Source organism: Pinus tabuliformis, chromosome 7 (genome assembly GCF_031772625.1).
Source record: "Pinus tabuliformis cultivar Carrire ecotype Pingquan chromosome 7, CPIR1, whole genome shotgun sequence".
NCBI lineage: Eukaryota > Viridiplantae > Streptophyta > Pinopsida > Pinales > Pinaceae > Pinus > Pinus tabuliformis.
Window position 1 is genome coordinate 1,655,348,456 of NC_142293.1, and position 22,565 is coordinate 1,655,371,020.

Below are 22,565 nucleotides of genomic sequence, written 5' to 3' on the forward strand. Positions count from 1 at the left end.
TAGCATTTGGTTTATTGACTTTGTAGTGATTGTAAACAAAATCTGCTGGTTAGGAGAGACTATGGCTCTTTGGCTTGGGATATAAAATTTTTTGCATAGATGGATGATTTCAGGGAACTAGTATACCTATGGGAACAAGTATTTGGGAAAATTGGATTCCCATAGATGAATGTCATCATTTTGGTTCAGGAATTTGTCTTTACTCCAGCAGTGGAGTTTCAATAGATGGTTAGGGGAAACTATGTCTTTAACTTGGAAATATGTGTCAGCCAATGGGAGGTGGTCAACATCCAAGTGAGCAGTTTGCAGGGGTTTCTCATTTACAATGCTTTTGGAATCCATAATTTGGTTTGTTCTATTGAATTATTTTTTATCTGGCTTAATAAGTAAGACTAGGAGTTCTGGAACAGTGGGAAGGGTGAATATAGTCTGGAGAAAAGGGTTTCTTCAGATGCACAGTAGGTTTCTTCAGTTTGGTAAGGTTTTTAATTAATTTAATTAATTAACCGTTTATAATTACTGTGCAACTCTTATGTAGAAGGTTGTTATGGTTTTATTCAAGAATACCTGGAAAAACGGAGTTTTGGTGTGCAGTTAGGGTTATGTGGTAGCAGCAGAGGTTTCTGAGACTTCAATTGTCTATGTGCTACTTGAAACTTGAAGTATGTCATGTCTTCTGGTTGTAGGTGAGGTTAAACTGGTTTAGCAGAGCTTTGAGTTCAAAATTGGTCTACAAAGGTTGTTTGCAATGAAATAACAGCGAAAAGGGTAAAAGGGAAGATTTTTGGCTTTTATCCAACAACCTTTAACATTTGGGCACAAGATTAAATTATGAATAGTGGCTAGTTTCATCCTATGCGAGAAGGGGGTTTTGTGGCATACCGCACCTCTTTTGAGTGAAAGATGGTATTTTCTGAGAGCATGCAATATAATGTGGGGTTGCCACGTAGCAAAAGAGCGCTCAGGAAAAACCGCGAATCTCGCGTGCTTTTGGGATTTTAACAGTCAGACAATGGGAGTGTGTGATATGGATGTGGGCCATCAGATTTGGGAGTGTTTGATCAGATGGCTATCGCGCAGAGTTGCAAGGGCAGAGTCAGGGTGTGGTTGGCGGGACCCGAGGATAATTAATGAGACAAGTTACATATTTTCAAAGGTTTAGTGAGGGTTGGGGATTTACACAGTGGGGGGTTAATATACATAAAGCGGGACTATAGGTTAGGAAATAACTTAGGATAAGGGGGTCTAGTGGGTTTTTAAGGGAAAAGGGAAATTAATAAGGGGAAAATGATTTTTAAAGGGTAATGTCTAGGGAAAAGTGTAAAATCAAGGGGAAACAGGGTTAAAATGAAGGGAAAGGGTTTTTACAATGGGAATGTGTTAAAATGAGAGGAAGTGAAAGGGAAGGGTTCTTTGGAATCAAGAAGGGGAAGTTAATGAATGAAAAATAATGAAGGGGTAATGGAGGGAAACTTAGTTATGTAAGGTTTTGAGTGAAATGAGGGCAAATTAGTTAATGAACTTTAGTATTTAGGCCTAAAATCAAATAGAACTTGTTTAGGGTAAATACCCAAAGTACTACACAACTTTTGTGAATGTCCTCTTTCCTTTGATAGTTCCTCCTACACTTGAAACATAGGATTAAGCATAATGAAGGTGCATTTGAGCTTGTAACCTTGTGCACTCCAAAACCTCTTGTACCTACCCTTTATTTACCCTAGCATTTTCTCTTCATTTATTGGGTGCATTTGAGCTTGCTAACCCATGATTTCTTTTTCTTTGATAAGAAAACTACCTAATTCTAACCTTATAACTTCAAAGGGCTCAGATTAAACTGATGAGCTCCTTATTATTCTCTACTTAACTACTGATCCACCAAGGTTAAACAGTTTGGTTGGATCTTCATTCTTTATCTATCAACATGAAATTTAAAGCATGAATGAATCAAGATTAAACTCTTTGACCATCATGGATTATGGAATTTTTGACAAGCTCCACACAATCTTATTTTTTCAAGGAAAAGTAAAAGGTAGTGGCATTTGAATTTGCATCACTTTCAGAATCTATTTTAATCTCTTTTTGGTGGGGTTCATATTTTATTTTATTTTTGATCCTTTTCTTTTAGTCCTTTGATTTTTCTTATAGGAATTACCCTCTTTACATTTTTTATTAATATAGGAAAACATTTTGCAGAAAGCAAAAGTATGTGCAATATTACAAGATTAATCATAGACAACTCAAAATTATGAATCCTATTATTATAGGAACCTAACAGTGGCTCCACATGGGGATGGCATTTCCTGGTGAAATTTCAAGAACTTTAAGATCAGTAGCCTTTGCAATTTTGATTGTGGTTTCCTTGTAACTGATTTTCAGTGATCTACTTTATTCATACATATGATGGTACACCTTTCAAATATTAAGGCCTTCTCTTCGAGCTTCAACCTCAAAATATAATCATCCAATCCAATCTAAACTTTGCAATTGTCAGGCCAGGGTAACTCCAGAATGGTCAGAGAAAAACTGATTACTTAATTCATTAGCTAACTATCATTTATATACATAAATGGGACGGATCAGTTCATCTTCTTGATGACTGTTCGCATTCCAATTCACCCATCCGTTGAGGATTAGGTGTCAACATTCCCCCCCTTAATCTGAAGGGATGTTGGTGAGTCCAAGCATCGTTCTGAATCTTTCAAGCTTTTCTCTTCCAAGCGCTTTGGTGAAGATGTCTGCAATTTGCTCGTTTGTGGAACAATGACGGAGATGGATTGTTTTGGCCTCAACATGATGTCGGATCAGATGATATTTAGTATTGATGTGCTTATTGCGATCATGGAATTTTGGGTTCTTGGCCAAATTTATTGCAGAGTTGTTATCAATCATGAGTGGAGTTGATTGTATTTGTTTTACCTGCAAATCTTCAAGAATTTTCCTGAGCCACACAATTTCTTTCGTTGCTTCAGCTGCTGCCACATATTCTGCTTCTGTTGTGGAATCTGCTGGTACTGATTGTTTGCGTGATCTCCAGGAGACAGCTCCTGATCCAAGACTCATAGCATATCTTGAAGTAGATACCCCAGTTTCTTTGTCTCCATCGAAGTCTGAATCAGAGAATCCAATCAAGTTGAAGTCGTACACCTGTGTATACTTGATTCCAAGGTCTTGAGTTCCCTTCAAGTACCTTAGAAATCTTTTTGCAGCAGACCAATGTCCCTCACAAGGCTTTTGCATAAACCTGGAGAGGATTCCAACAGCAAATGAAATGTCTGGTCTGGTAGTAGTGAGGTAGATGAGACTTCCTACAAGCTGTCTATACTTTTTTGCATCCTCAAATTCCTTTCCTTCAATAGATGTGAGCTTCAAGTTTTGTTCCATTGGAGTAGAAAGAGGATTGCACTCTGTCATGCCAAATCTGTTTAACAAATCTCCAATGTATTTCTTTTGAGAAAGAAATATGGATTTTGGATGTTGGGTTACTTCAATGCCAAGATAATAATGAACATAGCCCAAATCAGTCATTTCAAAACTTTTTCCTAATTCTTTCTTTATGGATGCAATATAGCTTTCATTGTTCCCTGTCATTAAAAGATCATCTACATATACCACAAGATATACAACTGTTTTGCCAACTTTCTTGACAAATAAAGTTGCATCATCAAGATCAAAATGTTTGAAGTTGAGTTTCAGAAGATGCTCAGTTAGTTTTTCATACCAGGCTCGTGGTGCTTGTTTGAGGCCATACGAGGACTTCACAAGTTTGCATACTTTGTGTTCATGTCCTTTCACAGCAAATCCTTCAGGCTGGGACATAAAAACATTCTCTTTTAGATCTCCATTCAAGAATGCAGTTTTTACATCCATTTGATGGACTTTCCAACCGTTCTGAGCAGCTAGTGCAAAGAGTGTCCGGATGGTGGCCCATTTTGCTGTGGGGGCAAAAGTTTCCTCATAATCGACCCCTTCTTTCTGTGCAAAACCATTTGCCACAAGCCTAGCTTTGTGCTTTTCAAGTGAGCCATCAGCTTTGTACTTGTTCTTGTAGACCCACTTGCAGCCAATTGGTTTGGTTCCAAATGGAGGATCAACCAGCTTCCAAGTGCCATTCTTTATGAGGGCATCATACTCCTTTTGCATCGCTTCTTTCCATTCATCATGAGAAGCAGCTTCTTTGAAGGAAGTTGGTTCAAAATCTGTAGACAAGTTCAATTCACAATCATAAGTAACATCCATATCAACAGGTGAATTAGAGTCATCTACATCACATCCATCTTGTCGGTTTGTATTTCTGGTTCCTTTTTTTCCAATTTCATCAGGATGAACACTTTCAAGTGTCTTTGTCAGCCACTTTGGGGGACCTTTCTGAGATGGTCCAGGTTGTTCTGTTGATTGAGTTGGGACTGAATCAAGATTGAGTCTCCCAATTCTATCAATTACATCACTTAAAGGATCATCCGGTGTTGGAGTTTCATGCAAGGGAGATTGTTCTTCAGAAGAAGATTCCACATGTTGATCTAGTATAGGAATCCCCCCTTCAAGATGTGGAATCTGATTATCAAACTCTTGAAATGATTTTGTTTTTGTGAATCTATCCAAGCGATCAAGTTGCCGCTCAACAACACTGTCAAATTTGGATGATTCAAGAAAAATGACATCTCTAGATACAACAAACTTTTTATTTACTTCATCATAGAGACGGTATGCTTTAGATGTGTTTGAATACCCCAGGAAGATACACTTACGACTTCTAGCACCAAGTTTGTTTCTATGTACCTTTGGTATTAAAGCATAACAGGTGGAACCAAAAATCCTGAGATGTTTTACCGAAGCAACATGTCCATACCACAATTCATAAGGAGTCTTGTTTCTTATAGCACTAGATGGACATCTATTCTTTATATATGCAGCACATAGAACAGCATCAGCCCAAAACATTATCTTTACATTTTTTAAGAAAAGCATGGATCGTACCATATTCAAAATTGTTTTGTTCATTCTTTCAGCTACACCATTCTGTTGAGGATTATAAGGCACAGTTGTTTGATGTTTAATCCCATGTTAGCGAAGATAGTGTTCAAATTCATTTGATGTATATTATTTTCCATTATCAATGCGAATAGACCCAATATGAGATTGTGCATCATTTTCAATCCACTTATGAAAATTCTTGAATGTTTGAAAAGCATCAGATTTGTTCTTGAATAAATAAACCCAACACATTCTGGTGTAATCATCAATAAATGTCATGATATATTTATTTCCATTTGCAGAAGGAACAGGCATTGGACCACATAAATCTGAATGAATGAGTTCAAGCTTTCTATGTGCTCTTGAATGTGAATCATGAAAAGACTGTTTGCTATGCTTTCCTAGAATGCAAGCATCACATTGCTTATGTTTTCTAGAAATTGTAGGCAAACCAGCAACACCATTTTTCTTCAACAAGCGGAGAGTATCATAGTTTAAATGTCCAAATCTAGCATGCCATAATAAACTTGATGGAAGTGTACCTTCTTCATGATGATAAATATATGAGAAATGTTGTGCATGAGCAGAGGTTCCTTGCAGTTTAAGAAGTCTTTCTTCTTCTATACCCCTCATGACAAGTGAGTGGACAGATGCCTTTCTTACCTCAAGCTTTCCATCAAACATGTGAATGGAGTGACCTTGCTGGCGGATGTGGACCAGGGACAGCAAGTTTCTCTTGAGCTGTGGGAGATATAGAACATGATCCAGAAGAAAGTCTGGAAGACCAGGCAGTTTAAGCCTAATTTTGCCAAGCCCTGATGGCTTGATTTTTTACTGATCTGCAAAGTATACTGCTCCATCAACATTATCAGTGAAATCTTCAAAAAAAACTTTCCTATGAGTCATATGACAGGTTGCTCCTGAATCAAGCAACCAGTCATTTTTCGAAGAAGCAAGTGAAGCATTAAACAAATCTTCATTTACTCCAATGTTACATTGTGCCTCAATATAGTGAGCGGATTCAGGTGCTTTACCTTTGTTTGTGTCATCAGTTTTACCTTTCTGCTGATTTCTTCTCTGCTCAATTTTGTCCCATGGTAGCTTGCATGTAGAAGCATCATGTGATCCATTTCGTTTGCATCGAATGCAATGTAGATCTGCTTTTTCTGCTTGAGAATGTCTGCCCCCCGCCTCTGAAATATCTTCCTCTTCCTCTTCGTCCACCTCTTCCTCTTGTAGAATCTTGAGCAGGATGCTTTTCTTTATGAGCAAGGCAAACAGTCTCTTCAGAAGATTCAGGGACTGTCTTCTTTCCAAAGGCTTTCTCTCTTTCAGCAAACTTTTTCACAAGAGACTCAAAGGTTATGTCTTTAAGATTTCCATTTGCTTGTAAAGACTCAAGATAATTGGAGTAGGTAGGATAGAGTGCTTTGAGAAAGGCAATAAGAGAGATATCCAGCTCAACCTTAGTGGATTTAATATCATGCATTATAGACTTTATTTCAGATGCAAGAGCAAGGGGATCATTATTTTTCAGTTCAAGAGTGAAGAGTTTAATCATGAGCTAAACAAATTCAAGTGCAGAATGTGAATCATAGAGTTCTTTCAGCTTTTGTAAAGCTTCAAAGGCAGTGGAATAGGATGAAATATGACGACTTACTTCTTCATTTATAGATGCTGTGATCAATGCATAGGCTTTGCTGTTCTTGTTTTCCCAAATGACAAGTTCTTTATCTAATGTAGGCTGCACAGGGTCTTTGTCTTCTTCTCCGACACACACTCCCTTCCACAACTCATTGTAGATGAGGGTGTGTTTTACCATCCGAGACCATTCAGAATAGTTCTCCTTGCCAGTGAGAACTATTCCTACCATAGAAATGATTGAATGCATTCTGTAAAAAAAAAACTTCTGCTAAAAAAAAAAACTTCTGCTGATAAAAAACTTTTACTGATGTACAGTGAAATTGTACTCAAAAGATTTCTGTGGGAAATAACTTTGGTTGTTTAAAAATAATCAGTCATTCACCGCGAGCTCTACAAAGTTGGAGCAGCAACGGTATTAACCGCGAGCTCTACAAAGTTGGAGCAGCAACGGTATTACAATTTCAAAGTTCACTGAAAAGACTAAAAAATCACCATAAATCCCTTTGATTCTCTAGACCTGAGCCCATAACCAGATTGACTCTCAGCCCTTACAAAAACCCCCGCATTATGGAATAATGTCAGATACCATACTCTACATTTTGGCCCTTACAATTGGTGTACAAGTGAGAATAATCTCACAATTTGTCACATATTCCAGTTCAGTATAATTTCAACTATCAAGTTCTCTTGAGAATGGATATTAAACGACTTCAAATGACATCGTGAATTTAATGCCCACTCAATAGGCGCAGCATGCTTTCAAAGATGGATTACATAGCCCCCTTACAATCTTACTGACTCATACAAAATCATCAGCCTCAAAATCCAAAGCATTGCGCAGTCATAACATAGCAAGTAGCTGTGAGACAGAAAGCATTTCACTTACTCCAGTAACAAAGGTGTCTAATGGGAAGCTCGAGGCACACTACAAATTACTTTCGACATAATTTGAGCTGAATGAATACCTCGCTAAAAAAACATTTCTGCGTTGTTGATCTTCTTTTCTACATGGAGTCATTTCCAATGTTGGAGTCGACATCTCAAACATCTACAATATCAATCGAAGAGAAAGGAATTTGATACCAGCAAGGGAATGTTCAATTAAATCTACATCATCACTTGCTCCCACGCATATTAACTTCTCTTGACTTCGCATATCCTTGCTGTCGTGGGTTTGGCCCCTTCTGGACGGCTCTTCCTCAGGCCATTTTGGCACGGTCATTGTTATCAGTGATGTTATCACCAAATTACCAGGTGTAGTCGAGTCGGAGTCTCAGAAACGCACATTCAGATTTCCAAAACGCAAATTCAGATTTCCAAAACGCACATTCAACAGCGCATAACTATGGACAGTGCGCAGTCTCAGGACAGAGGTGCTCAGGACAGAGGCACACAGTCTTAGGACAGAGGGCGCAGTCTCAGGACAGAGGCACGCAGTCTCAGGACAGAGGGCGTAGTCTCAGGACAGTGGGCGCAGTCTTAGGACAGTGCGCAGTCTCAGGACAGAGGCAGGAGTTACAGCTATTTTAGGAACTGGGACCTATGCTCTGATACCATGTCAGGCCAGGGTAACTCTAGAATGGTCAGAGAAAAATTGATTGCTTAATTCATTAGCTAACTATCATTTATATACATAAATGGGACGGATCAGTTCATCTTCTTGATGACTGTTCGCGTTCCAATTCACCCATCCGTTGAGGATTAGGTGTCAACAGCAATGTTATGTACAATGAGCAAAGTAAACAACTGATCTAATGTTAATCTGGGGAAAAATAATCCTTCAGCATTCTACCATTCACTGGTCCACTTGGTAGATCTATTCCATCTAACTTCCTCAAGAAAAATGCTTTGTTATCTCTGTAACCATAAATGATATAAGGGCCTTGCCATAGGAAATAAAATTTACCATGTTTACCCTTTTCTTCTCTACTGGAATCCCATTTGAGTACTTTGTCAGGGTCCTATGTAAAAATCATTAGCTTTGGTTTTCTTGTCAAGAATCTTTTTGATTTTATCTTGGATGACTTGGGATTTTACATAGACTTCTTCCCTGGTTTGTTTTAAATGTATTGTCAGATTTATCCTCCTTTGGATATCATTGGATTCTACCTGCATTTCTTGAATCATTTTCATCACTGGTACTCCTAAATAGGATGGAGAAACAACATCCATTCCATATACTAGTTGATAAGGAGACGTACCAATCGACTATTTGTAGTTAGTCTATCTACCCATAAGGCATTAACCGACTTTTTGTTCTAGATCTTCTTATTGTCTTCCAACAATTTCTTGATGATATTAACAAGGCTTTTGTTTGAGGATTTTGCAAGTCCATTACCTTGAGGGTAGTAGGTAGTGGAATGGAAAAGGGTAATGTGATATCTGTTACAAAAGTCTACCATTTTCTTAGATTTGAAAGTAGCTACATTATCAGTAATGAGCTTTTGTGGGCATCCAAATATTGAAAGGACATTTTTTTCAAGGTATGAGATGATGACAGAATCAGTGGCTTATCTAGAAGGGATGGCTGCTATCCATTTCGTGAAGTAATTAGTGACTGTCAAAATCCATTTATGTTGGGCTGAGGAGGATGGGTGAATTTCACCAATGAAGTCTAAACCCCACTGCTGAAATGGAATTTCTGTGGAGATGGGTTTTAGGGGCAAAGGTAATAGTTTTTTCTTGCATTCAAATATTTGTCATTTGTGGCACGAGGTCACATATTTCTTGACACCTGCAAAAAGGATGGGCTAATAAAAACCTGCCCTTAAAATCTTATCAGCAGTTGTTTTCCAGTATAGGTGTCCTCCATAATATCCTGCATGAAATTATTGCATAACTTTGTCAGCTTCATCTTTTAATAAACAATTCAACACACTGCCACCATTATCTTTCCAAAATAAAGCATTGTCTATGATACAATATTTCATTGATTTCATTTTCAAGAATTTAACTTTAGTTCTAGATAAACCAGGAGGAGCTTGTAAATTTAGTAAAACAAATATGATATCTGTATACCAAGGTGAATCTAAAAAATCTCCATTGATCTGTGGAGTCGACATCTCTTCCTGATCGACTAGAGCACCAATGAAATTTATATCTAAGGCCTGACAATTTGATTCAACCATGAGTTTAGTTAAACCTTGGCCTTTCATTAGTTTTGTGGGCTTTATTTCAATATCACATTCCAAAATAGTGGAAATCCATTTTCGTCTCTTTCCTTCAGGTCCATCCTATGTTAGAATTTCCTTTGCTACTGAATTTGGAACATATGTAATGATGTGTGAGTATAAAATGTACACTCTGAAATCTTTAATAGCCTTCACTAAAGCAAGTGCTTGTTTTTCCATTATATTATACTTTAGTGTAGCATCTCTCAAAGATTTGTTGAAAAATGCAATAGGCTACTCATAACCCTAATCATTCTTTTGCAACAAGACTGTTGCAATAGTGTGTTCTGAAGCAAAGGAAAAAATTATAAAATCTTTTTTGAAATCAGGGCTTATGAGGACAGGTGTTTTAGTAAGGGCTTCTTTGATTGCCTCAAAAGACTGCTTAGCCTCTACTGTCCACTTAAGTGTTGAATCTTTCTTTAACATGTTATTCAATTCTTTGATTAGTTCTACTAAGTTAGAAATGAATCTTCTAAGAAAAATTATTTTACCTAAGAATGATTGTAATTATTTAATGTTCCTAGGGTGAGTGATGTTTAGGATTGTCTCTATTCTAGCTGGATCAATTCTAATTCCCTCTTTTGAAATTATGTGTCCCAAGATTTTACCTTCTTCTAGCCCAAAGAGTGTCTTTTTGGGATTCAAAGAAATGCCAAATTTTCTACATTTAATAAAAACTCTTCTTAGGTGATCTAGATGTTCATTATCTGATTTGGAAAACACTATGATGTCATCTTGGTAAACAACTAGAAATTCATGGATTTCTTTTGCAAAAGCTATGTCCATTGCTCTTTGGAATGTTGCTCCAGCATTCATCAATCCAAAAGGCATCTTCAAATACATGAAAGTACCCCAGGGAGTGGTAAATGTAGTCTTTGCTTGATCCTCTAGTTGAACTAGGATTTGGTTGTATCCAGAGAATCCATCAAGTAATGAAATTCTGGATGACCCTACTACCCTCTGGAGAATATGGTCCATTTTAGGGAGGGGATAGTTATCCTTTAGTGATACTTTGTTCAAGTTTCTAAAATCAACACAGAGTCTGATTTCTCCTGTTTTCTTTCTAGTAGTGACTAAATTAGAGACCCAATTTGAATATCTAATTGGTGTTATGATTTGTGCCTCATACATCCTTTTTACTTCTTTTTCAATCAATGGCATAAGAACTGGATTAATTCTCCTAAGCTTTTGTTTAAAGGGTTTCTGATCTTCTTTGATGGGTATCTTATGTTGAATAATGTTGGTGTCATAAGACTTAAGGTCTTCATAACTCCAGGCAAAGACATCTTGAAATTCTTTAAACAGAGTTATGTATTTCAGCTTTTCAGCTGGAGGTAATGCTTTGGATAACTTAACAAGCTTAGGTTTTTCTTCTGTTCCCAGGTTGCATTCTTCTATGTCTGATCTTAAAGGCTCCATCTTTGGTTTCCTAGCTACATCATTTGAATCAAACAAATCTTCTAATGGGACTAATCCCTTAGGCAAAAAGTTATTTTTAAGGTTTAAAATCTCAAAATCGTCATTAACTAGTTCATCTACTTCTACTTTTTCTAAGTTATCTATTTCTACTTTAGTGAATTTAGTGGGTTTATTTAAACTTAAAGCATTTATATATATTTCACTATACATGGTGTCATCTACTGTACAATCAATATCTATGTTACAGTTTTGGAATTCTCCCTCAGCATTCATAAAATCATAGATTTGAGAATCTTGTGAAAAAAATTTGCCAATATTTTAGATTGTTAGGTATAATAGGCTTGTGTCTCACCTCTGGAGTGTACTGGTGATTGGGTTGAAAATGTAATCTACAAGTGCTAGCAAAAGTAGCCAAACTATGAGCTTGCATGTTCTGTTTCCTAGGAATAGCAGCAAAATCAATTTCAAGAAGTTTTTTAATGAGATTTAGGACAGTTTCTCTGTATTGGCTAAGTCTAGGATTATTCACATAATACTCTCCTCTAATTTGTTTTATGATCAATTCAGAGTCTCCCATGATGGAAACTCTCTTGGCTCCAAGATTTCTTACAATTTGCAATCCTAAGATTAAGGCTTCATACTCTGCCATGTTGTTTGTGCATTTAAAGTTTAATCTAAAGGCATGACCTTCAAAATGGTTATTTTCCATCTTATGAATCCAAACTCCTGCTCCTGCACCTAATCTATTCACTAAACCATCAAAGTCTAAGTGCCACTTAGATTCATGAAGTATATTTTCATTGTCAGGTTCTTTATGTTCTTGTTTGATAACTGTGTTATTGTCCTTTTCAGTGTCTGAATTACATAAAATGAAAGAATCCATATCAAAATGTACATAATAAATAGGATAGTTCTATGGTTTATCTATACTACTGACCATGTACTTCATTAAAGTTTCTCTATAAATATTTTTGGGCTGATCAAATACTGAAATTGTGGCATAAGACATATCTAACTGTAGAGATCCCTGCAATTTTTCTCCCCATGAATGAGACAATAGCATTCCGTACTTTAGAGGGATATCAGCAACTATAATATCCGTGACAATACTCTTACATGGGTATTGAACTAGAGTGACACACAAGTCTTTTATCAGGCCTAGGCACTTGACTTTACTTGAATCAAAAGAGAAAATATCTTTGTATGGTCTGGTTATATCTAAATCTAATGTTTCCATGATTTCTTTTGGCATTAAATTGTGAGACGCTCCTGAATCTAACATAGCATTGTGCAAGATTTGATCATGAATAGTCAAGCTAATGTAGAATGGAGGAACACCACTTTGTTCATGTTTACCATTTACCTCAGGACCAAAGATTAATTCTGGTTGGTCATCATTTAGATTAACAAAGTCTTCTCCTTCATCTATATTCAGTGTTTCAGTGATTTGGGCTTTGTAGGAATCATTTCTTATCAATTTTGTTAAAGGAACTGATATTTTTAATTTGGAAATTTCATTTTGGATATTAAATGGAGTCTGTGTTTTGCCTGACTGAATGACTTCCTCCTTGGCAATTGGAGTTTGTGTAGTTTTTTCTCTTTTATCCTCAGTTGGTAATTCAGTTTGTGTTTGGGTGTCTACTGCTTTACTATCTTCAATTCTTTGATTTGGAATAGTTTGGGAAGTAGTTGAAATCTGAATAGCTTTTGAAGCTTGAGGATTAGTTGATTTTTGGTCATCCTTTGAAGTTTTCACAACAGCTGATTTTTGAATATCAGCTGAAGTTTTGATAGTAGTATCTGTGATGTCTACAATTTTTGGACTGGCTGCAATCTTTGGAGTGAAAGTTTTTTGGGTTTCCCTAGAGAGAATTTGCAGCACTTTGGTTGCAGGAGCTCCCACTGTTTTCTTGGTTTGAGTTTGGACAGTTTTATTAGTAGGGGCTTCTGTGTTTTTCCTACTCCTAAGGTTATATTTCTTATGAACTTCATTAATGGAAAATTCATAACCTTGTTTATAATCAAAAGACTCTCCAGATTGTAACTGTAATTGTTGTAACATGCATAATTCCTATTCTTCTTGGGTAATAAAAATAGCATTATCATCATTTATTCCCATTAAGTTAATCTGAGTGTATTGGTCTTCTTCATTTTGGTGACAACTTTCAGCATAATTTTCTTGGAAAGGTGGTCGAATCTGTTGATCACGTGGCCCTACTCTAGGCTTACCAGTATTGTGATTCTTCCTACAATTAAGATTTCTTATTTGAGGGCCTTATTGTTGATTATCCCATTGTGGTTTTCTTTCCATAATTTCTAATCTATCCACTAAGTTTTCTAAACTTTTAGCCAAAGTATCTATCTTGAAATCTGAAGTGGATGGTTCTTCCTTAATGGTTAACCTCCTATCATTTCTTATTCTAGCTCTTTTGGCCAACAAGTTAGCTTCTACACTAAATGCATCACTCTGAATTTGTTCTAAAGTTGGAGGGTTTCTTTCTCTCAATTGGTAAGACATATCAGTGTCAAAACCATCAGGGAATTTGATTAGTGCTAAGTCTGGGGGAGGTTTGATATTTGCAAGGATTTCATTGTAAATACTGTTAAACCTAGCACAATAGTCGTGAATAGATTCATGAGGAGCTCTTCTAATGTTTTCATATTCAGATAATATTTGTAAAGGGTTTTTCTTCCTTTCCCATCTATTGATGAACAATCTATGGAAAGCAGGTAAATCAACAATATGACCAGCAGGTAAACCTTTAAACCATTTCTTGACATCTCCTGCTAGTGTTTGTGCAAATAATCTCATTTGTACATCTTCTTCATCAATTTCATGTAATTCAAAGTAATCATTCATTTTATTTACATGTTGTTGTGCAATATATTGACCAGTACCATCAAACTGAAATATTTTACTCTAATAGTCTTGGGGCATAGCATGTATTTGAGCTGGTAAGGTTAAAGGAGCATATCTGGAAGCCATGGCTAAGATTCTAGATTGGCTAGGAGGTAAAGTGGTAGTGCTTGAAGATGAACTTGAACGATTACAGGTGAGCTTGAAGGAGTTACTGGTGAGCTCGAAATATATGGAGACGGAAATAATACTCTGGGTTGAAGAGGGAGCTTGGGGATGAATGATTCTGTGGAATTAAGTGTAGTGGAAATAATAGATGAGGTGGTACTAAATAAAGATGAATTTACAGATTTTGAAGGAATGGTAGAAGGCTTAGGAGTAGCAGAAATTAGGGTTGCTAATTCAACTAACTGTTGAAAATAAGCTTCATCTATTTATCTTATCAAATTTGAGGTTAAAGCATCAAGTTTGTCGAAAGTGTCTAGAACATGTTGATCTAAATCAGGGTGTATAGTAGTCTTCTTTGATACAATAAATTGAATAAAAGCAGGGTCTATTACACTATCATGAACTAAAGTTTCAAATTTGGTACAAAACAATGAATGCTCAAAAGATAAATCAAATTGAAGATCCTCTAAGTTTGATAACTCTTTTAAGAAGTGAATCTTCTTTGGTTAGCTGACTAATGCTTTCTTGACTTTCTACTTTATTATTTTTTCTCAATATTTTGTCTGGATTATCAACAATTATAGCAGGGTTTGGATCTGGATGTGCCCTGGTATAGTATGTTCTTTTGGAAGCCATAATTTTTTATTTTTATTTTTATTTTTTAATGAAATATTTTACAACCCTAAATGGCCCTAAGGTGCAAAGATGAGATTTAGGATTTCCTTTAAGATTTATTGAATTGAGGACTCGTCCCCACTATGGTCGCCACTATGTTATCACACTAAAATTTCCCTAGGGTTTTCATGAAAGAAATAATAGAGGTAACCACAAAACCTACTTTTGAGATCAGGATCTAGCCTTCTTAATGCTCAAAGAGGGCTCACTCTTAATGATTTAATTTTGTTGAGTTAATTGATTTTAGGCTAGTTATGTAAGCTTGATTATGTTTTGATTTGGTGGTGGAATCACTGATTCATATGGATAGATAAATGCCTTTTTACCATTGGGCTATGGAGTCCAAATTGTCAAGAAAATGGCACTGAATCAAGTTCTAAAGATAGTTTTCACAAGGTAATGTAGCTGAGTAATTTCAGATCTTTTAGGCTGGATGGTGAAGTGGTTTTTCAATCAGGGTCAAGGAGCAGTCAGGGATTCCTCAAACCGGATAATGAAGGAAATGAAAGAGGTCAATCGAAACTAGGGAGAAATGAAGAATTCCCTACTCTGGATATCAGAAGAAAACATAAAAATGAATCACTGTTCAAGACAAAGTGTACTTAAAAAAATTGTAGTAATATTCCAGTTATTTCATTTGAATTGGAAAACATATATGTATGTGAAAATACTTAAGAAAATAAGAATTTGACAAATGAAAGATACTTCACTGAAGTGGCCCAGCACATGAATCTTGTGATGTAATTCCTTTATTACTCAGTCCAGTTTGTTGACTTGAAATGTTACAATAAACCCTTAGATTTTAGATCAATATGACTATAGAAATGTTCAACAATCCACACTCTATACTTCGAACTATGAAGTATTTATACAAAAAATAGTTACAAAATATCCTAAATTGTTTTAGGAAATTCAAGGAAAATAAATATATTCATGCAAGAAGATAGAGATACCTAGGAAACTAAAAGGCTAGTTGTCCCTTCTTTTACTGATTTTGTTGTTTTATACTTTGATCTTTTGTTTCTTTCTCTCCTTTGTTGTTTCTCTACACTGGCTCTTCATGCAAGAAGATAGAGACACCTAGGAAACTAAAAGGCTAGCTGTCCCTTCTTTTATTGATTTTTTTGTTTTATTCTTTGATCTTTTGTTTCTTTCTCTCCTTTGTTGTTGCTCTACACTCATTGTTCTTTTACTTTTCCTTTTTACTGATACTCTTTCATCTGATACTCTTTGACTTAGTTGATCTACTATTTTACTTTCATTGTTCTATATTCATTGTTTACCTTGCTTTTTTTACAGTAAATAATTTAACTTTCCCAAAGTCTTTGTATCTGGTAATTTAATATTTACCATTCTTCTATAGACTTCATCAGCTTTTGTATATTTTGCAAAGGTGGGCTTGTTTACAAAAAGATGTTTTACCTCATGCTGGAGGTAAAAGTGGTTCTCAAAAGTCTAGTAAAGAACCTTACCTGTAGGGATCCCTTTCATGGAGGAACTATTGGCTTGCTCCTTTGCTACTTCTCTGACTCTCTTGTCATAGTCTTCATGTGGCATTAACCTGTCATTAATTACCATTGGATTAGGTAGACATTTCTGCCTCAAAGCATCAAATTTGACCATGAACCTACCTATAGTTAGCTCCGTTGTTTGGCATTTGTCCTCAAGCTACATCATCAGGTTCCTCTTGGTGATTACCTTATTCACCTCTAGTATAATGCCAGTTCTGTTAGCTATTCCAAGCTTCTGCAGTTCATATTTATTCTCTGAGTGAAGGAACTAGATTATTCTAGAGGCTTCTTCTGGCATGTTTCCAAGTTCGGCCTTAACCCTTTGAATTTCTTCACCAACCTCTTTGACTAAATCATTTTGTTCAAAGATCACCTGTATAGATGGCCAAATATCATTGATTGATTCAATGATATTGGCCCATAAAAGTTGTTTTGCTTGGGCTAGTGGATCTTTCAGTGATGATTCTTTTTCAAACTTCCCAATCTTTTCATTTAACTTGTTTGTCTTCTAAACTTCATTCTTATGCATAATTTGAGCCAATTTCTTCTCATCCTCTAGAATTTTGATTTGTTCCTTAAGTCTATTTATTTCAGTGGTCTAGATGGACATATCCTCCATGGCTTTGACCAGTTTAGCTACTTCATCACTAGGATGAGTTGTTGTTGTTGTTGAACCTGTTGCTGATGTAGTTGTTGTTGCAGTTGGAAGTGTTGTAGCTTGTCGAGCTGTTGGGGACAATGAAGCTGCTAAAGTTTAAGTAACTATTGTAGTAACTGTAGGAATAGCAGTGGCAGTGGCTATCTCAATGCTAGCTTGTTTCAGCAGTATTAAATTGTCCAATTCATTCTCCATTTATTTTAATTGAGCATTTAGCTTAAAAATGAGGTCCAACATTTCATCTTTCTAGCTTTGGCTCTCTAGAACCTCCTTGGTCTGTGGATGTTTAGAAGGAGGCAACTTCAGTTGTTTATTCAGTGTAACAATGTCTTCATTTTTCTTCTTTATGATCTTTTCTGCATCCTTGGTGTCATTTGGATTATATCCAATCTCAATAACCAAGTCTTCTAGTGACTTTATTCTGTTATCCTTTGCCTATGATGATGCTTTCTCTATTTTAAACTTTGATTTGATGTTGTCTAGAGACTTTTGAATTTTCTTAACACTCATGGCCTTGTTGGTCATCGTTGAGTAGATCATTTCTCCTGCCTGCTTATGAAATTCAATTTGATCAATAGGGTGAACATCCCTAGCAAAAACTTCAAATTCTATTTTCCTATAGTCTGCTGATGATTTAGGCTGCTGGACTGTAGGCTACAAAAAGTTCATTTTCATTTTACCAGTTTTAATGTCAAAAGATGACATCAACCTATTCTAATTGCTATGAATCTGTTTGAAATATTGGGCATATGTTTCAGCCTTTAATGCCTCATTCCTTAATTTGATCTCTTTATACTTCTCCTTTATGTCTTTTTCCTTATCTACTAGTTTGCTTGATGAAGAAACCTCTATGCTAAGTTGTTTTTGAATGCTTTGGGTATTAGAGGTGGAAGGTTGATGAGTTTCCTTTGAAACTAATGGAGTTGTATTTTCTCTGACCATTGTTTCTCTATCAATGATTTGAAGTGTCTCAACTGTCCCAATTATCTCTGCTTGCTCTTCTTGCTCATTGACAGGATTTAGCTTGGGCTTCTTCTTGTACATGATTTCAAATCTATCATGTGTTGTATATATGCTTGAAGAAGAACCTTCTTCCCTGGTCCTCTTTGTACTTTTGTCCTACAGGGCTGGAGTATGTCGAATGGAACTAGTATCCATCCATTTCTTCATATCGATCACGGTATTTTCCAACCATTTTGACTGGTTAGCATATTTTTCAATGTCTACCTTGGACTCATGCATAAAAGGGCTTAATTTGAATTTGAGCCTTAGTTTGTTTATGACTCCTAAAGGACCATACTTCCATTTAAAACTTCTACTGAAATTCAGTTCCTATAAACACCTCTCTGCTTCTTCTCCAGCCTCCCTATTATTACAGATAAAAGGACCAAGCTGGTTTTTTATCTTGAACTGTGTTTTCTTCCTCGCTAATACGAAATTCACATCATCTGAGTTTGTAATCTACCTGATATATTCTAATGCAAATATCCTCATGGGAAGATATTTGTGCAGCTTATAGGGATTGAGCTGGCATCCATATATTCTAATTTCAGTGTGGTCCTGGTATTGATACTAGTCTCCTATTCTATTGTTCTTAGACAACTAAAAAACTCTTTTTATCTCATCACTGATCCTGGGTTGATTGGTACCGGTTAGCATATTTACAACTGGATGCACAAAGGAATCAATGAAATCTTTGTAACTAAAAATAGTGGAATACTTTAGGATTAAGGGTGTCCAAAAGATGACTAATATGGGATGGCCCTTAGTGTTCAACTTCTAGATATTGACTGGAAACTTATCTAATTGGAAATACAAGAACATGTGGAATAATACTGAAGATTACATAAATACTCTTTCATTTGGCAATCTGATCAATTGATCATGGATTCTGTCTACCAAGAACTGGGCAAAATTGAAAATTGTAGCTGGAGGCTTTCCTGGGCAAAAAATAGAGAGGAAAGCAAGAATAGGCTCATCTACATGCTCATCTGTGGTGTATCCTAGAATAGAAGAGAGCATGGTCACAATTTTTCTACCCCTCTCAGAGAAAATGGTAGCATAGTATGGAGGACTGTCTATAGGGGTATGAGACTCTTCTAGGATGAAAATCTGAAAGAATTGAGTCCTATTAGGAAGGTCCAGCTTCAAATAGAGTTCAAGTAGGTATTCAATGGAAAATGGGGTTTCATTTGGGTTTGGCTAGATCTGCAACATTTGCTTTATTGACTTTGCAGTGATTGTAAACAAAATCTATTGGTTAGGAGAGACTATGGCTCTTTGGCTTGGGATATAACAGTTTTGGCATAGATGGATGATTTCAAGGAACCGGTATACTTGTGGGAACAAGTATTTGGGAAAATTGGATTCCCATAGATGAATGTCATCATTTTGGTTCAGGAACTTGTCTTTACTCCAACAATGGAGTTTCAATAGATGGCTAGGGGAAACTTTGTCTTTAATTTGGAAATCTTTGTCAGCCAATGGGATGTGGTCAACATCCAGGTGAGGGATTTGCAGGATTTTCTCATCTAGAATAATTTGGGAATCCATAATTCAGTTTGTTCTATTGAATTATTGTTTATCTAGCTTACGAAGTAAGCTCAGGACTTCTGGAACAGTGGGAAGGGTGAATATAGTCTGGAGAAAAGGGTTTCTTCAGATGCACAATAGGTTTCTTCAGTTTGGTAAGGTTTTTAATTAATTTAATTAATTAAACTTTTATAATTACTGTGCAAAGATTAAGTAGATGGTCATTATGGTTTTATTCAAGAATACCAGGAAAAACGGAGTTTTGGTGTGCAGTCAAGGTTCTGTGGTAGTAGCAGAGGTTTCTGAGACTTCAATTGCATGTGTGCTGCTTGAAACTTGAATTTTTTCACGTATTCTGGTTGTAGGTGAGGTTAAAATGGTTGAGCAGAGCTTCGGGGTTCAGAATTGGTCTGCAAAGTTTATTTGCAATGAAATAACGACAAAAAGGGTAAAAGGGTGGCTTTTTGGCTTTTATCCAACAAAGATTAACATTTGGGTGCGAGATTAAAGTATGAATAGTGGGCAGTTTCATCCTATGCGGGGAGGTGGTTTTGTGGCATATCACATCACTTTTGAGTGAAAGGCAGTATTTTCTAAGAGCACGCGATATAACATAGGCCTACAACATAGCAAAAGAGTGCTCGAGCAAAACTGTGAATCTCACGTGCTTTTGGGATTTTAACAGTCGAATGATGGGAGCGCATAATGTGGATATGGGTCGTCAAATTTGGGAGTGTTTTATCAGATGGCTATCGTGCGACATAGTTGCGAGGGTAGAGTCGGGGTGTGGTTGGCAAGGCCCAGGGATAAATAATGTAGCAGGTTACATATTTTCAAAGGTTTAGTGAGGGTCAGGGATTTATATAGTGGGGGGTTAATATACATAAATCAGGACTATAGGCTAGGAAATAACTTAGGATAAGGGGGTCTAGTGGGCTTTTAAGGAAAAAGGGAAATTAATAAGGGGAAAATGATTTTTAAAGGGTAATGTCTAGGGAAAAGTGTAAAATCAAGGGGAAATAGGGTTAAAATGAAGGGAAAGGGTTTTTACAATGGGAATGTGTTAAAATGAGAGGAAGTGAAAGGGAAGGGTCCTTTGGAATCAAGAAGGGGAAATTAGTGAATGAAAAGTAATGAAGGGGTAATGGAGGGAAACTTAGATATGTAAGGGTTTGAGTGAAATGAGGGGAAATTAGTGAATGAACTTTAGTATTTAGGCCTAAAATCATATAGAACTTGTTTAGGGTAAATACCCAAAGTACTACACAACTTTTGTGAATGTCCTCTTTCCTTTGACAGTTCCTCCTGCACATGAAACATAGGATTAAGCATAATGAAGGTGCATTTGAGCTTGCAACCTTGTGCACTCCAAAACCTCTTGTACCTACCCTTTATTTACCCTAGCATTTTCTCTTCATTTATTGGGTGCATTTGAGCTTGCTAACCCTTGATTTCTTTTTCTTTGATAAGAAAACTATCTAATTCTAACCTTATAACTTCCAAGGGCTCAGATTAAACTGATGAGCTCCTTATTATTCTCTACCTAACTATTGATCCACCAAGGTTAAACAATTTGGTTGGATCTTCATTCTCTATCTATCAACATGAAATTTAAAGCATGAATGAATCAAGATTAAACTATTTGACCATCATGGATTGTGGCATTTTTTACAAGCTACACACAATCTTATTTTTGCAAGGCAAAGTAAAAAGTAGTGGAATTTGAATTTGCATCACTTCCAGAATCTATTTTAATCTCTTTTTGGTGGGGTTCATATTTTATTTTCTTTTTGATCCTTTTCTTTTAGTGCTTTGATTTTTATTTTAGGACTTACCCTCTTTACATTTTCTATTTTTAATATAGGAAAACATTTTGCAGAAAGAAAAAGTATGTATAATATTACAAGACTAATCATTGCCAATTCAAAGTTATGAATACTATTATTATAGGACCCTAACACTCTCCTCAGGTAGCCTGTTCACAAGTTCCTTCATGACACTAGAATACCCCCTGGGGATAGACAACTGTTTCCCAAGGAATTCCCAATACTCATTGAAAAACTCAACATACACATTATCCAAAATTGTCTGTAGTAGTGGTGATACTATCATTGTGACACAGACTATGAAACATAGCCTCCTGCAATGACCTCAGATCCCAATTAGGTCTTGGCTCCTACCCCAATTCTGTTGAAATAACCGATGGGGATGTAGATAGGGCTTCATTATTCTTAACATTCTTTGCTAAATATTCCCCCAACCCTACTCTCAGATAAACCCCCAAGCCCCCATTTAAGGCCCCATGCTTGGGCTCCTCCCCAACATGACCATCTGGTAAAATCATATCTTGCACCTTACCCAATAAATCCTTATACAGTCTAACCATTAGATCTGCCAAAAATGGAGGCCCCAATAATCCTCCTTCTGCCAAAATGGTTGAAATGTCCTTGAGACCATCCATGAACTCCCATGGCTTCTCCCTAGGCACAAATCTACTTATCAATGGCATAAATAGGGATCCCTTCAATACCATGAATCCATGTTGCCCCTCGTTCTACTCTTTCACCATGAAAGTCAGTGCTGCAGATCCTTCCTTCGGCTCAATTTCTGGCCTCTACGATCATGAAATCCAATTTGATTGAGGCACAGGCCTCCATTAAACGATTTGCAGTAGAGAGGCCCGCCATTCCTGCTTCTACTATGATGATATGAGGCTTTTTCGCTATATTCGTGATCTTTTTCGATGCATCCAACTGGTATTTTTCAAATTTTTGAAGCCCTGAATGGACCAAAAAGAAGTATTGTAGTCGAAGAAATATAAAGTGCTTGTGAGGAAGATGGATTTTTCCAGGTACGTAAGCTTTCAAAGATGCATAATACTTCATCGTATTTTGGTTTTCTTATAGTTTTCTGATATATTGTTGTACCAGATTGTGAACCATGGTGTGCTAGAGATG

At 36.4% G+C, this 22,565-nt stretch overlaps 1 pseudogene; it reads right to left on the bottom strand.

The window, feature by feature from the left end:
- The window catches only part of LOC149254806 (putative polyamine oxidase 5), a 36,591-nt pseudogene extending 14,522 nt beyond the window's left edge, over positions 1-22,069 (bottom strand).
- Between the last annotated feature and the right edge of the window lie 496 nt (positions 22,070-22,565).